This window comes from Papio anubis, chromosome 1 (assembly GCF_008728515.1).
Source record: "Papio anubis isolate 15944 chromosome 1, Panubis1.0, whole genome shotgun sequence".
NCBI lineage: Eukaryota > Metazoa > Chordata > Mammalia > Primates > Cercopithecidae > Papio > Papio anubis.
Genome location: NC_044976.1, coordinates 133,014,846 through 133,033,362, shown reverse-complemented (window position 1 = coordinate 133,033,362; position 18,517 = coordinate 133,014,846). Strand labels below are relative to the sequence as shown.

Sequence of the window (18,517 nt, the reverse complement as noted above, 5' to 3'; positions counted from 1 at the left end):
TCAGTTTCTGGGTAGGGGTAAGTTGGCCCTGCAGGGCTTCTAGCTCCAGCCTTCCTCATTTAGCATAATGAGACTAGGTGTGGGCACTGTATATCCTATTCATCTGACTCCATTCTTTGGCCTCAGGCTGTCCCTCAAACCTCAATTACATCTCACCCCCATAAAGGTACATTGGAAGTTGGTTGCAGAAAGGAAGCCATGAGGCTGCGCAGATACACATGATTTTTAGATAAAGGTCACTTCAGCACATCGCACTCTGAGGGCCCAGGTGGAAATCACCTGGGGTTGGGAGACAGGTAGCACTGCGTCCTTGTCTTAGCTTTACTATTAGCTAAATGTAGAGCATGGGCAAATCACTCACCTGTTTTGACTCCATTTCCTCATCTGTAAAATGAGGAAGAGTGACTTAGATATTTCTAAGGTCCATTCCAAAATGAATAGTCTAGAAATTCTAGTTGTCTGACCCTAAGAACTCAATGACATGTGGGATTGATGCTGGAAAGAACAAAAACCACAGTGGTGCACCTAAAATAAATTTGGGGCCAGCAGGAGAAAAGCTCTTCCTCTCCTAATCCCAAACCCTGAATGGCTTTGCCACTCTTTTTCAAAGTGGAAGCATTCTGAATACCAAAAGGGGACTCCCACCCCAGGACTCTGAACTGGTAGTAAGTTGCCTGCTTCCTATGAGGGGAAAGTGTGAGATGAAAATGGGAAGTCCCAGCACTGCCGTGCCCCAGCTTTGTACCATGGATCCTAAAGGCCTGGTTTGCCTGTTGAGAAGAAGAGATGTTTCTCCCTTTCCTAACCACAAACAGTTGTCACAGGCCAAGTCAGGGGAGTGAGAATAAGCACCCCTGTACTTTTTATACACAACGGTCCTCTAGTTGGCTGAGTGGGTCCCAGGGCTTCAGACCGCTGGGCTAGAATTTCAGGATCATCAGGATACTTCTGTTCATCCTCCTATCTGGAAAAACATAAGGTGCCAGTTCCCCACCAACCATTGCAACAGTGGTTTTATGACCCCTAGGGGAGCCTGACACTGGTGTATACTCAGACAACTACTGCAGCCCAGTATTTTAGTACATGATTGTGGAGTCTAAAGAGGTCCCTTTCCCATGGAGATACCCTTAGTTCTCCTATCAAGTTTGGCAGTCCCAGCCCAAGTTGGAAATAAGGGAAAACTTGACTCAAGGATCCCACAGAGGAATGGATCCCTTACATAGCCCTGCTGGCTCTCTCACTCATTACCCTCCACTAGGAGCCCCACATGTTCCTCTCCCTCCTCTCAGCCATTGCATATGCTGTATCTTCAGCCTGAAATGCTACTTCTTGGCCCCACCTCTAGAGCAAAAGATGCTCTGGAGCAGGGTGGCTTGTAGCACTATGATGCTCCTACAGGTTAGGCTAGGGCAGGGTTTCTGCACTCACCTGCCACTAAGCAGAGTTTAGGGTTTAAAATTTTTAAGTATTTATCAGTCACTTCCTGTGTGCTTTACCCCAAAGGCAAGATTCTCCTGAAATTCAGACTTCACATCCCTGAACCTGGAAAGTGGTAGAGAGTTGGAAACAAGTAGTCTTTCTTGCAAAAAACAGCCATGCAACTTCAGGGGCTATACCTCCAAGCCCAAAGCCCAACAAATCTTCCAGTATGTGCTATAAAGTTCTCACACCATAAAAATCACAGCAATTTTGTAGCAGAAAGGGTACCATAGATTATCTAATCCAACTTAATCTTACTACAGGAAGTACAAAGAGACACATAACAACGTCCTCACTGTCACACAATTAATTTATGACCAAGTCAGGATTATAATTAGGGTTGTTACTCAAAAGTAAGCTAAATACTTTTTTCTAAGTTAACTTCAAATCATTCATCAGAACTAATAACATTGCAACCATCTGTTGATTTGTAGAAATGATTTTCAGAAATTATTGGGATGATTATTTGTTTGATTTAGATGTCACTAGCTAAATGGTATTTCTGATCCATGATTTGGATATAAGAAACTGCCTCAAATTCTTCCAGTAACTTCCCCCACTGGATGAATGATGATTAGGTTCCAGTTCCTGGTGCACCGTTGCAGCTGGAAGATACACTGCCCACAATTCAGGACTATGTATATACAATTCATGTCAGCATTTCCCACAAAGTCTTGCATAGCCTATGCTGCAGGCCCCATTGACAATGCTGCCTTTAACACTGCCATTACTGGAAATGCCACTAATACCATGTGCCTCACTGCCTGCTTTGCCAAAACTCAGATGCTTTAGAACAGTGAGTCAAGAGCTCTGCTGCCTTCGTGCCTCGGCCAACTATCTCTGTCATACTACCACTACTCTGCAGCCTCCCTGGATGACACCAGTGAGACATTTATGATTTAAAATAGTAGAGAATTTTTAAAATATAAACAAGATTATTTATCCTCTCTTGGTATCTGCTGAGATCCCAAGATGGATATTTCATATCATATCATATTCAATGTTTCTGCTATCAACGAAATCATGCTAATACTGAAGGCTTATTGACCAATAGTCACTGTAAAATCTTCAACAATGAGCTTCAACTAATTATTATTTTATTTTTATTTTATTGAGTTTAATGCTTAGCTCAGTAACTATTAACCAACCAATATTTTATATGCAATAACCTACTAAAATGTTTTGATAATTTAATAATTGGTTGCATATTGGATTTGCTTATAACCCAGGTCTCCTGGCTTAAGTTCTATTTGTTATATCATGTGGCCACCCTATGGGAAAAACCTAACTGGCCAAGAATTTACTCAGTCTTTCAGTGCCTTCAGTTACCTTTCAATACTTTTCGGTTATAGTCAGTCTTTCAGATGACTCCAGTAAGGACTCCTGAAGAGTCATCCTTACATCAACATGAATTTATTATATGTTGACTTTATGCTCAGCAGTGTGCAAGCTATAACATTCCATGAGCCTCAGGATTCATGATAGACTCTTCATCACTGATAATGAATGAAAATTTCTCATCTGCCTCAAACACTCATCTCTGGTTTAACTTGGTAAAATAGAAAGAAATGGCAGAGGGAACGATTAGTCCTTCAACATGTCCTGTTTTCCTATAAAGGTCTTTGCAAATCGAGATGTCTGTTTCTTTTTCCCTGTCAGAAAGAGCCAACAGAAATACCTGACACCAGAAATAGAAAAAAAAAAAAAAAAAAAGTAAGATGACTATTTGCTGTCTTCAAACAGTCCGTTTCCTGTTCCAGGGCCACAGTGTGGACTCTAACACAGAAGATTAGCTCTCCTGGTTAGTCATTTAAATGTCCTCATGGTATGCCAGTCTCCGTGAGTATGCTTACCACCAAAACATCCCACCACTCCATGCACTCACAGCACTCTTCCTTGGAACTCAGAGCATGAAGAATGTAGTAGGAGGCAACCAAACATCAACAATTGATTTGAGGAATACAGAGCAGAAAAAGGAAAAAATGGTACCCAAGTTAGGATCCGAGATGCAACAGCTGAGCTAATTATGAGAAAGTAACAAGGCACTGGGCTTCTTCAACAAATAATTCTTTGATATTTAAGGAGTTTTGATCATATTTCCTATTGAAGGTATAAAGAAAAATCCATGTACATGGAACTTTTGTGGAAGGAGGAGAGCAAACATTTCACAAATGAACCCTTATGCTATGAAGAGGACAAAATTAAAGCACCCTCCAGAATCAAAATATAGCATGGAACAACTGGAACTCACATATACTGCTACGGGATGGTAAAATGGTAAAGCCCTTCAAAACAATTTTTGGTATTATGCAGAATAGTACATCATATGCTACACATATGAAAGTTCCACTTCTAAGTGTATACTCAAAGGAACTGAGTACTTATCTCTACCAAAAGTTTTATACAATAATAATTATAGGAGCTTTGTTCATAATGGGCCCAAACTAGAAATTATCCAAATTCCCATCTACAGTAGATTTGCTAAATAAAATATTCAAACAAAGTAATATACAACAATGAAAATGAATAGTTGACAACTGCATGCAACAGTAGGATGAATCTCATAAACAAAATGTTGAGTGAAAGAAGTCAGACACAAAGAGTATTTATGCATCATCTAATTCCGTGTATATAAGTACAAAAATGGGCAAAATTCATCTATGTTGCTGGAAAGCAGGATAATGGCTACCTTTGGGGGGTGGTGAGAAAAGTTACTGGAATGAAGCATGAAGAGAGCTTCTGAAATGCTGGTATAGTTCTGTTTCTTAATTCGGGTACTGTTTAGATGTGTTCAGTTTATAAAATTCATAAAATTCAACACTTAAGCTGTGTATACTTTTCCATGTTCATATTTGTGGCAAAATGAAAAAAAAAAAATGACTCCAATTCTTCTCCAATACCTGCATCCCAGATCTTTACCATCTAATTTTTTGTGCTCTCCCACTCTGACTCTGGGCTTGGCCACATGAATTGCTTTGGCCAATGAGATGTAAACATGATTTCAGCAGTGACTTGAAAAATGTTTGAATATTCTGGCTTCTGGTCTTGTTCCTGTTCAATTTCCAGGAAAACATACCCAGGCTAGTCTGCAGGAGGATGAAACAGAGCACAGCAAAGTTGCCCCATTCATCTGTGTCATAGCCATCCTAGATGAGCCAATAGCCAGCTGACTCTCAGTTATGCTTGAGTGAATCAACACAGAACAGAGAACAGTCCAAACAAGTCCAGCTAGGAGCCAAATAAATGTTCATTTAAAGACATTGAGCTTTGGATAAGTTGTTAAGCAGCATTATTGTGTAACAAATAATACAATTATTTACTTCCATTTAAACTTTAAAAGTGCATGCAATACAACATAATCCCACAAAATTAGGCTCAAAAGATTCTCCTAACCTATTTATTTTGAGCATGGCTACACCCTAGAGGAAAGAGATCCCACAGGAACAGGATCCCAAAAGCATAACAGGACATCCAAGTAAAATCAAAGCCTAAGACAGCCAGAAACAACTCGTAAACCAACCTGAAGAAGTTCTCTAAGACATCTAAAAATTCTGTCCTGTTTTTCTCAGAAGATGCAGAAGCAAATGGTTGCTTCTGCCACCTCCCATTTTTTAAATGCCCTCTTACTGCGCCCTACTCTATATAAGAAAATCTTTTACAATATTCAACAGGTTGTATTAAAATACATATATATACGTGTGTGTGTGTATATATATATATAAAAAATATTAGTTTTTGTTCCTATTTCACCATGGAGAAAGAACTTTGTAGACCCTCTTGGCAGCTTTTAGACCCACCATTGAACATTGATGGGTTTTAACATTCTGCCGGTCTTCTAGCATATAACTGAGTAATAGCCATGTTACCTGGATTAACCTGAGCTTTTGCAGAACTCAAGATAGGCAGCAGCAGGAACAGCACCAAGAGCATTCTGGGAATCAGGATCATCTCAGAAGATGGTGTTGGAACTGGAGTCTGCCGCCAACCAATAATGCAAGAAAACAGAAAGGGAAGCAGAGGAAATGAGTGAGGCAGATACTGCCAACATGAATGAATACACTTCTCACAGTTAATTTTGTGTTTCTGCAGTGTTTATTTTTATATATGGGACTTCAAATCATAGACTTTGGGAGTTGAATGGCACATCCAATAATCACCTAATACAAGAATTTTCAAACTCTATCAGATTGCACACTCATGAAATTTAAATTAGCAAAACTACAGTCAGACAACAAAGTTTTCCTAAGATAAATACTTACCCAAATGGTGAATAATGGCAAAGTAAAACTTATATTTATCATGTAAACTGATGTTTTCAAAATCTTAATACTGATTCCAATATTCAACCAAGAGAAACATTCAATACTTTTAATGTTTGCCTTTCAAAACATACGTTCGATATTTATCCCGATTCATTATCTCTGGAGTGATACCTGGGATTCTGTATTTTCAGGTTTCCCCAGAATGATTCATATGATAATAGATTAGATTTGGAGACATCAGTATGAACTCATGTTTAGCTTAATAAGGATACAAATAGTTACATATGGAAATATTTGTAGACATGTGTATATGCCTGGGTTAGTATACACACATATGTTCCATCCGCTGAGAGGGCCTAGAGGCAATGACATCCCAGTAGCAATGAGAAAACCTAGTGCTCAGATCTTGATTTCTAATAACCATTCTTCAATAAAAGGAGACAGGATTCCTCAGGAAAATGGCTGATTCTGGGAATGGAGCCGAATATACACAAGATAGACTTGGAGTATCTTTTAGTGCCAGAAATTGAGAAAACGTACATGCAAAAAGATTATGGGGGATGTCAAAGGGACACAGTAGCCCACTTAATGAGTTCCACCTCCAAAAAAAGTAGTATTGAATTATAAACCAAAGAATAAAATAAATATCCATGAGTCCATGCTGCTATAAATTAATGATTGAATAAACAAATGGGGAGAATAGCATATTTCCGATGCAAAAGAATTCCAAATAATTTATGTAGATAATCTGCTCTTAAGGAAATGAAGCATTACTATCTCCCTTCCCCAGCTCCTTAAGAGTTAGTTGCATGTAGTTACTCTGTCCCAAGAAGTACAGTGTAAAAATGGAGAAAGAAAAGTGTCACTTTTCAGTGGAGAAATCTGACAAACACTTCCTCAAGACAGGGTGATCAAGGTTAACACCAACACTGATAAGTCATATTGATGGTATGTGTACTTGATATTATGTGATGAAAATGACACTTTACCTCTGTGGTCTTCCACCCAAAAACCCATTACCTCAGTCTACTTATAAAAAAATCACCAGACAAATCTCAATTGAGGGAAATGCTATAAAGTTTCTGGTGAGTAATGCTCAAAACTGTCAAGGTAACTAAAAACAAGGAAGTCTGAGAAACTGTCACAGGTAAGGGAGCCTAAGGCGACATGATGACTAAGTGCAATGTTATATCCAGACAGAGGACATTAGGGGAAACTGAGGAAATCAGAATAAAGAATGGACTTTAGCTAATAATAATGTATCCCTATCAGTTCATTCATTTTGACAAATGTACTATGTTAATATAAGATGATAATAATAGGGGAAACTGGATGTGGGAGATGTCTCTTACAATATTCACGGTAACTCAATGAGTTTTGTTTTCAACAACAGGGGAGCTAAGGAGAAAGAGGTTAAAGCTGATCAGGTTACACACCTGATAGGTGACCAAACTCATATGTGAACCTAAGGCTGGTGTTACTTCAAAATCCACATGAGTTTTTGTTGTTGTTGCTCCTTCTTTTGTTTTTGCTCATCATCGCACTATATCATCCTTCGATCTGGGCTCCACCTACTTCACCAGAGCTGCCCTTCTCCTCATCCTTTCCACCTCAGTCACACTGGGGCTTCTTTTCTTTTTTCTTCCATTTTCTTTTGCCTAAGGACCTCTGCCAAGAACTTTCTCTCCTCTCTTTGCCTAGTTCAGATCTCCACTAAATGGTCACTTTCTCAGTGAAATATTCTCTGATCCACTTGATTGTTACATACTCTAAAAACATGTTTCTATATAGAAATGATCATAGTTTCTCACTATATATTCATTGCTGTGATTGTTTAATTTGTATTACCCCCAACACATACAAGCTCCATGTTCATTTTATTCACTATTGTAGTCTCAACACTACCAGAGTGCCTGGTAAGTATTTGCAGAATGAATTAATGATTGTCTTGAGCCATATATTCAGTGACTACATCTGGTCATTTTAAATTCCATGCCCTAAAAGGAAGTATCTCCAAAGCTTATTGTGAGCAGAAAAACCCTTTTCTGCACCTTTGAAGGAGTCTTTCCAAGGGTTCAATATTTAAACAATGTGACATGTGAACAGAACTCAAAAGAAGCATGTCAAGGACTTCTGAAAAAGCCCTTCTCTACCCACTTCTTTAGTTAGTAGTAGAAATCCCTTTGGCAATTTATTTAAGCCTTAAGAAATAAAACTCAAAATGCAAACACCACTGGTCAAGCCATTGGCCTTCATTCATTCATTCAGCAACTATTTTGTAAATAGCTATTAGGTGCTATTACAGGTGATAAGCACATCAGTAAAAAAGGCAAAGAAGGTTCCTGCCAACATGGAACTTATAGTACATAAGCAAACAAGTAAATGAAGAAGAATTTTAAAGAAACATATCTACATGGAAGAAGATAAAATACAGTAATGTAATACAAAGGGAATGAGAGCTATTCTCGGTAAGGTGGCCAGCAAAGGCCTCCCTGAGTATGTAATTGGTATATAAATAGATAAGCAGAACATTGAAGAGAATGAACAACCCAGAAAAGACTCATGAACAAATGGAAATGTACCACCTGAGAAAGGGAGCATTTAAACTTGGTGAAGAAGTTTCAGATGCTTTAGTAGTCGACATAGGCATGGGCAAGGACTTCATGTCCAAAAGCAATGGCAACAAAAGCCAAAATTGACAAATGGGATCTAATTAAACTAAAGTGCTTCTGCACAGCAAAAGAAACTACTATCAGAGTGAACAGGCAACCTACAGAATGGGAGAAAATTTTTGCAATCTACTCATCTGACAAAGGGCTAATATCCAGAACCTACAAAGAACTCAATCAAATTTACAAGAAAAAAACAAACAACCCCATCAAAAAGTGGGCAAAGGATATGAACAGACACTTCTCAAAAGAAGACATTCATACAGCCAACAGACACATGAAAAAATGCTCATCATCACTGGCCATCAGAGAAATGCAAAACCACAATGAGATACCATCTCACACCAGTTAGAATGGCGATCATTAAAAAGTCAGGAAACAACAGGTGCTGGAGAGGATGTGGAGAAATAGGAACACTTTTACACTGTTGGTGGGACTGTAAACTAGTTCAACCATTGTGGAAAACAGTGTGGCGATTCCTCAAGGATCTAGAACTAGAAGTACCATATGACCCAGCCATCCCATTACTGGGGATATACCCAAAGGATTATAAGTCATGCTGCTATAAAGACACATGCACACGTATGTTTATTGCAGCACTATTCACAATAGCAAAGACTTGGAATCAACCCAAATGTCCATCAGTGACAGACTGGATTAAGAAAATGTGGCACATATACACCATGGAACACTATGCATCCATAAAAAAAGATGAGTTTGTGTCCTTTGTAGGGACATGGATGCTGCTGGAAACCATCATTCTCAGCAAACTATCGCAAGAACAGAAAACCAAATACCACGTGTTCTCACTCATAGGTGGGAACTGAACAATGAGATTACTTGGACACAGGAAGGGGAGCATCACACACCAGGTCCTATTATGGGGAGGGGGGAGCGGGGAGGGATAGCATTAGGAGATATACCTAATGTAAATGACGAGTTAATGGGTGCAGCACACCAACATGGCACATGTATACATATGTAACAAACCTGCACGTTATGCATATGTACCGTAGAACTTAAAATATTTAAAAAAAAAAGCAAATGAAGGTGTATCTACACCTCACAAAAATGAAGAGCCCAAAATGTAAAGATGCAACCATAAGAATATTTCAAGGAAAATCTAGAACAATTTGCTATGACCTAAAGATAAGGAAGGCCTGCACAAATAAGACATGGAAAGCAAAATCCAGAAATGAAAAGAATAATAAATGTTTCCATCAAAATTCAAAACTTCTTTAAGATCAAAAGACATCATAAACATAACATGTAAACAACTGGCAAAGATAAATATTTGAAATTGTATAATGAAATAACTTCTAGTATAAATAATCTCTATAAATCATTTTTAAAAAGCCACTAGAAAAATGGGCCAAGTAAATAAAAAGCATTTAACAGGGGAGACAATATAATGCTGTAAACATCTGAAAGTATTCAACCTTGCTAGTAGTCACAAAGACAAACATTAAAGCAGTAGTTGAATGCTAATTTTTATCTATCAGATTGGCAAAATTTTAAAGTGTGATAATATAAAACTTGGCAATAAGATAGGCAAATGCATACTCTCATACTCTGCTGCTGGATATATAAATTAGAAGATAATTTCAATAAAAATACATATACCATGATGTATATATCCCATTTATTATTCACCCTAAAGAAAGACTTGTGTGTGTACACAAAGAGGCATGCACAAAAAAGTGCTTTGCAATATATTTTTAATAATAAAAACTTAGAAAAATGTCTACCAGTAGGATAATGTTATTAACTATAGTATATTCCTACTGTGAAATGCTATGCAATCGTAACAATGAATATATTAGAGCTACTCACAGTTACAAGGTTTGAAGTTGATGACATGTTTTTAGGTGAACAAGGTTGCAAAGTTTATGTAAAGCACACTATATATTTCTATGAATAGATACACACTCATGTACATTTATATATATATAAGATCTGGAAGATTAAACACCATGCTGACAGTAGTGGTTCCCGCAGAGATGGAGTTAGGAGATGGACTGCTGCATTTGTCAGAAGAGATTGTGAATGGTGATCAAAGGGAGACTTTAGCCTTATTTGTAATGTTTTGATTTTCAACAAGGAAAATGTGTTCCTTGTTAATGTCATTTATATTAGCTTTTCTGATGAAACCAAACAAAACATTTTTCCTGGAAACAGACTATCAGAATCTCAAGGATGCTTTCTGTGCATTCCCAGAGTTGGAGGTGTGGGGGGAACATGTCCTATACTTCAAGAATCACTTGTTGTATTGGGAGATATTATTGGTTAGCACACCTTGCATGTGAATAGAGTGGAAAAAGAAAACAGTTGAGAATCACTACCTGTTTCTATTTTAGAATTCCTGAACTTCATCAGTTACTTATAGATGCATTATATCATTGAGCCTCACCACAATCCTGTGGAGAGAAATTATCATCTCCTTTTGACAAAGTAGAAAAGTACAGCCCTCAGTCCCTTCACCCTCAATTGAGGCTGTTTTACCTGGTCTGACTGCTGCTTCCCATTCATTGTGCTGAATTAGAGTTTGCTTCTTTACCTGTCTTTCTCTCAAGCCAGACCATGAGTCATTGAAGGTCAAGGATCTTGCATATCTCTACATCGAAATGAGATTAATTTTGACTTACTTGGGTCACTAAGTTAGAAGACCACAGAGTTAGAACTGGATCCCAGTTTCCCTGACTCCAAGGTCAGTGTTTCTAGGCCCACAGCCCAACACTTACCAAAGAACATCAAGGAACACGTGACTCAGAGAGAATATGTCCTTTGTAGTAAAGAACCCACTTCCCTCTTCACAGTCAAAATCCTCTTCCTTAGCCAAGCTGGATGGACATTCCAAATTGATTTCAAAGGAAGTCATGGTTCAGGACCTCCCAGATCTGACAAAAGACCGCCAACTCTCCATCTCAGGACTGCCTCCACTGGGATCTGGACAGGCCATGTGTCAAAGCCACCGGTAAACCAGGAAGTAAAATGGAAGATCAGGCAGACGGGAGTGTGGCAGCCACAACTAGAAATTAGCAGCTCTCCAGGAAAGAAAAAAGCAAGAGTCTGAGAGGTTAAATGTCTCACAAATTATCTCTGCACTTGGATGAGCTTCCAAAAGCCTTTTTCTGAGACACATTCAGGGCCAAATCATGGTGAAAGGGTAAGTTTTCTGCACATTCTGCCTGAAACACTGCCAGTCCATTGCCAGTCCATGTATGGTTCTTATAAGCAGGGTTTGCTCCTACCTATAAGAACCTCAATGAATATGTGGCTCATGGATGAGCCAGGAATATGTGGGCATCCTAGGTCAGCTCTTGGCTGTACACACATGACACTATATATTTTTTTCCAACTGTCTTAGCAATCAGATCATTTCCCAAAACAAGCTTCACACTAGTGCTCAGATAGGATGGTATGGGGACACAGCTAGGAACCTTGGGAGACGAGTACGGAAATGATTTTTGACCTGCGAAGTGAGAAAGAGTGAGCAGGAAATTAAAGTCTCCCTCCTGCCTGGTTTATACTCCTGGTGATCTCAGAGCAAGCCCCAGCACTCTGTACTGGTGGAAACAGCAGCCCTTCAGTGGTTCAAAACACAAGCCCTACTGCAATGCAACGTCTGTTTCTTGCTTTAGATCTAAATATACATGATAGATTATATATGTATATACATACATATGTGCATATGTGTGTGTGTATATATATGCGTTTGTGTATATACATGTATGTGTGTGTACATATGTATATTTATATATATATATATTTAAATGATATAGATATGAAGAGCAACACCTTTGAAATGTAGCTATAATAGTGAACTACATTTCTCTGGGAAAATAATCTCCATAATTTCCACCCCAGTGATAATACAGAAAGTAAGAAGAGCAGGCAACTCCTGGATCTTTTGCTCTAACAAAATGGAAAGTTTGAGTACCTCCGTTCTTCCCAAGCCCCTCAGGAGTGACCATAACTCACATATGGTAGAGCTCTTTTTCCTCCAAGTCTGATCATTAGCAAAAAACAACTTTTTCTCTGAAGCAGAACTAGGGGTATATCCCACTTTAAGAAATGCCTAAAGTTACCAAACTCATACATCATGAAATGTTTATCTACACTACAGAATAGTTCTTCGCAAAAGGATTCAATGCTGGTAACTTTGAAAAACAAATCCCACACAGTACATTTAAAATAACGTTCAGTATACAAAAATGTTCCATCTACTTAACAAACTCATAAATCACTAGATGAGTAGCCATTACAAAGTAATTCTTCCCTTGACAAAAGAATCCAGTGCTAGGTTCCTTTGAATAGCAAATTTCAGTACACTCAAACTTGATGCAACATCCCAAGATCCAGTTTATACCCAACTTTTCAGAAATACAGCTTGTGTACAAAGCAAGACATGTCTGATTTGGTAGATGGCCATTCTGTCCATGGAGTCCATTTTTCCAGATCCAAAAGCTAGGGACAATCTGAGGTGGCCTCGACTTTGCTGAAGAATGAAAATTCAGATTTCCCACAGGGATCTTGACACCGAGCCTGTGATCTGGACTGGAGAGGAGGTGGTGGCCCTCCTGGAAAATCATCTGTGGCCTATAGCTCAGGCCAGGCCCCTCCACCTAAGCTCAAATATGTCTCCCCTTGCAGGAAAGGCAGGACCCTGGAAAGGCTGGAGTACGAAGGGGAAAAGAGATAAAGGGACTGAGGTCAAGTTGTGGCAGGCAAACACAATGTGTGTGTGTGTGTGTGTGTATGCATGACTGTGTGTGGCACTTGCATTTGTGTGTGTTGAAGATTAAGGTTTGGTGGGGAGAAAAACATCCCCATGATTTGGGGCTATATATTTTAATTAAGGGGCCATTCAGGGCATTTAAATCTTGTTTTTCCTCTCTGCTGAGTCATTTTCATTTCAGATTAAACAAATATGAAGAGCAGTTTTGGAGTATTTCATATTAAGCAAACAAATATGCAGAAATGAGATTGGATTTGGCAAGAGATGGGCCCCCAAACACACACACAGAAACTAACAGCAGAGCTGTCCCGAACATCCTCATCTCATGTTCTGTTTCGATTCCTGAGGATTTGTTGAAGTTTTCCTGACTCTCAACTTTCCTCTGGGAGTCCCAACCTCATGCTTCTCAAAATGCAGCCCCTCGGTGCAGAGCCAAAGGCCCAGAATGACCCCATCCGTAAGTATCTGGGCACATAGGATGTGCCCCAGGTGACCTGAGGTGACCCACACTGGTTGAAACAGCAAGCTCCACTTCTGCCTTTGTTCTGCCTTTGCTCCTTTCCACCTCAGTCTTTTCTTCTGTAAAATGAGATGCTAGAGTTTGTAGAAAAGGTGAGGGGGGAAAGTGCTAGATGGCTATCTCATTCTCTCACTCCCTTTCTAGGAAGAGAAGAGGATGTTAAGTCACATCACTATTATAGAAAACATCCCTCTTCCAGGGGCAGAATGGAGTCACAGAACATTGACTGCATTACACCATTCACCTAGTTTCCTGTCTGTACTATACACACTGGAAAGAAACGTCAAATCTAACGTCTTCATTTGATTACCGAGAAGAAGAAGGAGAGAAAATACAAACTGAAGGCAGAGCATTTTCCAAATACAAAACAATGTATTAGAAATGTTATAATCCAATATCCCTTGGCCTGCTAAGACCTTGGACAAGTTATTCCACCTTGGTAAGCCCTAGCAATCTCTGGCTTTTCATTTGGATCTTTTACTCTCACCTCTGACTTGCTGGAAACTTTTCTGTACGTAAGCATCTTTCCCAACCAGCTCCTCTCATTTTCTTTCCAACCCTACCTTCTGTCCCAGGCTCCACAGCCCTCGGAAGCACGTGCTGGTGAGCAGAGGGCCATCTTTCCACATTACTGGGCACAAGAGGGTCAGCCTGAGGGACTGTGGTCAGAGGGTTTTGGAAGCAACCAGGAAAACATGCCAGCCCTCAAAAATCACAGAACCATAAGGTAAAAATTTGAAGGGACCTGAAAGCTCATCTTTCCCAATTTTCTCCAATTGGAGGTGAGAAAAATAAGGCAGCCCTAAAAGCAGAGTGACCTGCCCCGAGGGAGCAGCTGCTCACAGCCACAGCCAGGCCCCTGGTCTTCCAGCCTAGCACTTGTTCTCTTATCATGCTATCCCTATTGGCCCAACTTCCTGTTTTTCCTTCCTAAAACTCTGAGCCACCCATACCTTCTTTAGGCCCTGTCTGTCTCTGATAACTGGTTTCTTTAAACCAGATTGAAGTTACTTCCTTCCACCCTCTGAACCCCTGCACTGAATGTTCTGCCGCCTACCTCCTTTCCTGCTCCTTATGAGTCACCTTGTCTGAGACCAGGCTTGCTGGGTTTGAGTCCTGTCTCCCCCTCTCACTGGCGGCATGCACCTGGGCACACACTTGAACTTTGGCACCTCTGTCTCCTTACCTGTAAAAATGGGAGTAATAATGGCACCTGCCCATAGAAATGTTGTAAGGATGAAATGAGTTAACACATAAGAAGTGCCTAGAACCTAGTGCCTGTCTCATAAATGTTACCATTTATTTGTATTTATCTTTTGTTTTCACTGTGCCTGGCATCATGTTCTCAACAAATTTGCAAGTTAGGGGCAAAAAGCATGCCACCCCTAGCCACACCCTTATTTTTGTATATCTTAACACCTACATAGTAAGTACTCAGAGAATATCTGTAGGTTGGTTGGCGGGTATTTACATGATAGTAAAATAGGCAAGGACAATAATACAAACTTCTTGCCTTTGACCAGGACATTTCACTTGGTCCATCCTGTGAGTGATGCATGCTGCCCCTGGAGAAAGTGCCTCGGGCTTCAGCAGTCATGAAACACCCAAGTGGTTTCCTATGAACCAGCAGAGCAGAAATCAGCCTGGGCTGAGGAGAACTGAGTGGCTGCCACTTCTGTGGGGGCAGTGATGTGATTACGCTGCTTGATCAACACTGCGAGTGAGAGTGCTCACACCCCAAGAACCTTCCAGTTCAGCCACTCAAAGCCACAAGGCCCAGGAGCTTGTTTGATTGTGCCATTTCCACCAGGACCATCCTACTCTTGCGGTTATGGCTGTGCTGTCTCTTGAGAACACGTGGCTCTGAAGGGCGGTTTGCCTTTAGCGCAGGTCCAATCAACATGGCCTGAAGCATCACTGAGACATCAATCAATTCTGTCTCATCTAGCTATAGGAAACCCTCCTGAACCTAGAAGAGGTCCTGTGTGATGCCAATAGACCTTCCTTCCTGATCCCTGCAGGAGACCCTCCTTGGAGAGAAACTTGGGCTCAACTTCCCAGATACCAGGCAGGGTCTGCCCTTTTGGCAGAGCAGTCTTAGTGTCTTTCCCTTAACATACTCAAGACTCAGGAGATCAAGGCCTACCCTGGTGTTTTTACCACAAAGAGACAGGAGACCTCTTACCTTCCCTGAAACCATCAGAGACAGAAAGGATTTCTCCTTCCAGGCCTTTGCAACCATATCCTGTAGCGATAACTTCAGAAATGTTATGGGTCAGGAACTTCCAAAACAGCCAGGTACTAATAAGTCTCTGGGTTTAGGGACACTTTTCTATCAGTGTAGAAAGGATGAGATAGTTAAAAGTAGAAAATGGTATAACTATTAAAATTAAATGGGATAATGCATATAAAGAACATATAGTACAATTCCTGGGATATAGTAAGTGCTTATAAATATCAATTTTTGAATAGTGGTGTGAATAGAATGGTGTATAGGAAGAAAAAGATCAGCAGTCGAGGTGGCAATCGTATGCTGAGCATCTATTGTGATCCCAGGACAGGTTGAATCACCTGGGGATAACACAGCAACAACAAAAAGTCAGTCTTTTTTCTTGCCAGGAGGAGATTTACATGACTAGTGCCTGTGAGCGTTTGGAAAAACCAGCGAGACAATGAGCAGGCAACTTCACGCCAGGCCGTGGCTGCAGGGTTCATGCAATAGATTAGAAGACATATAAGTGGACCTGGATGAATAACAGACTTTAGGAAAGACCATGAAGAAAAAATACAAAACAAGCAATCATGAAAAATTGCAGTCTCAACATCCAGGCTGATGAAAGAGGCAAAGGCTCAGGAAGACCTTCAGTTGTGAAAGGGAGAAAGAGAGAGCTGAATTCAGAACAGACCAGCTTGTTCTCCGACCTCACCAACCCCTGACAACTGTAGACCTCACAGGGACTTACAAGGCCTTCCAAGGTTCAATTGCCTTAGGAAAAACAAGCAGGATGAAGACACAGAGCAGTGGCTCTAAACTTAATCTACCCTTTTTTTTCTGATGTTAGGCATGGTAGAACAAAGCAGATTGGACCAGGGACATACAGACACTAAGAGTGAAGGCTCTCTAGTCCTATACCTAGGAAGAATGTGGCCCAGGAGTTCCTGACTGAATCCCAGAGGCTGAAAGCCTCATTCAGCAGTTGGGTTAGCACCAAGTGTCTGGGATTCCTTTCCTGGTCCCTACCCCTTCCTCTAAACAAGTCACTCCCTCAGCACCTGCAGTTTCTGCAATCCTTGCCAAGATAATGAAGTCATTGATCAAGAGAAGTTCAGCTTCTAACCCTTTCCATTTCATGCTTCCTTCACCTTGCTGGCTGGACATTCTCTTCTATGTTACTTTAACCTGTAGCCTCTGAACCAAGCAGTGCAGAAAATGTGTTTGTTTTAGGCCATTAAACATCTACAGACTCCATATCCATTCAGGAAGTTTCCCCTTGAGTCACCAGCATCTGGTACCTACTCTTGATAAGTAAAGAGCCTCCCTCTCCATTCCACCAGGCCCACTCCTCTCCAGTTCCTGGCCCAGCTCAAAAATACCACATTGCCAGGGCCGAATGTGACACCAAAGTCTTGCCCCATGCTGGCCTCAGAGGTTTCTCAATCTCATTCTCAGAATGCCCTTGATTGGGTCTAACGTCCCAGCAACTCCACCTCTCCTGCAGAAGACTCACAATTACCAGCCCCTTTGCACAAGAGCTTATGGCTTGTGAGTTGCCCCTTTTTACCAGGTAAATGTATGCTTTCCTTCAAACTCTTGATCCTATCTGACTTGCCTACCCACCTGTGGGCTCAGATGATGCCTTGAGGATATAAATAGATATGAATGTAGAATTTTTCAGTGGTCATATCTTTATGCATGTCTGTCTCCCTGGCTAGGCTTGAGGAAAGGATCTTGTCATGGTCTTCTTTACATTCTCATGCAGAGCACAGAGCTGGGTGATAATTAGTGAATGTGCTGGGTAGATGAGTGGCTGGCCTGAGGGCTCTGCAGTGTCCAGGAATGGCTGCTGACCTGTTCATCTCACTGCCAGGAGTTGAAAAGCTGTCATACACAGATGTCATACACATTATGCTCTTATCTTCACCATGGCACTTCTTCTAGGCCATAATAATCTGTCTCCTCTCTTGCGTGATCCACTGCACCTATTCCCCAAAACTTAGCAGATAACCATTTAATGACTTAAATTGCTCCTTAAGTGTGTTAGTGTGTAAGTGTGAAAATTTTGTCTCCTCCTCAAGACTGTAAGTCCCTGAAGGGCAAGAATATTTTGCATGTCTCAGGGCTTATGAGAGTACTGATAAACATTTATGGAGCACTTATTACGTATCAGGCAGTGTGCTAAGATTTACATGAATTTTCCTCATTTGGTTCAGGGCCTCAGAAGGATCTTGAACAAGCGAGAACAGAAGCAGAAACTTAGCCAGATGACAGCAAGCTGGTCTCTGGGCCTGAGTTCTAGTCCCAGATCTGCCACTCATCACCCCAGGGCCTGAACAGTCGCCCCATACCCAGAATGGGCTCAACTCCCTCTTCACTCAAACAAGGGGCTGGGATGTGTGAAAATGCGGGAGTTCCAAGGCCCCTGTCAGTCCTGGCACTGTAAATTCTACCAGCCATGGTTTTAAACACTCCGGCGGGTGCACCACAACAGAATAGAGCTGCCCCCTCATCCAGAAGGAATGCTGCTACCCCTTCAGCCCAGGCACATACTGTATTACAGTAATGAGAGCTTTGGCTGCTTTAAATATCACAAAACAAAAACAACGGGCAGCCCGAGTTCATCATCCCCAT

At 40.7% G+C, this 18,517-nt stretch overlaps 1 long non-coding RNA gene across 1 annotated transcript in view; it reads right to left on the bottom strand.

The window, feature by feature from the left end:
* Window positions 1-388: 388 nt before the first annotated feature.
* The window catches only part of LOC116270245, a 101,615-nt gene continuing 83,486 nt past the window's right edge, over window positions 389-18,517 (bottom strand). The window contains exon 5 of the long non-coding RNA XR_004178186.1: window positions 389-5,454. This is a non-coding gene — a long non-coding RNA (uncharacterized LOC116270245). The remainder of the gene's footprint in view (window positions 5,455-18,517) is intronic.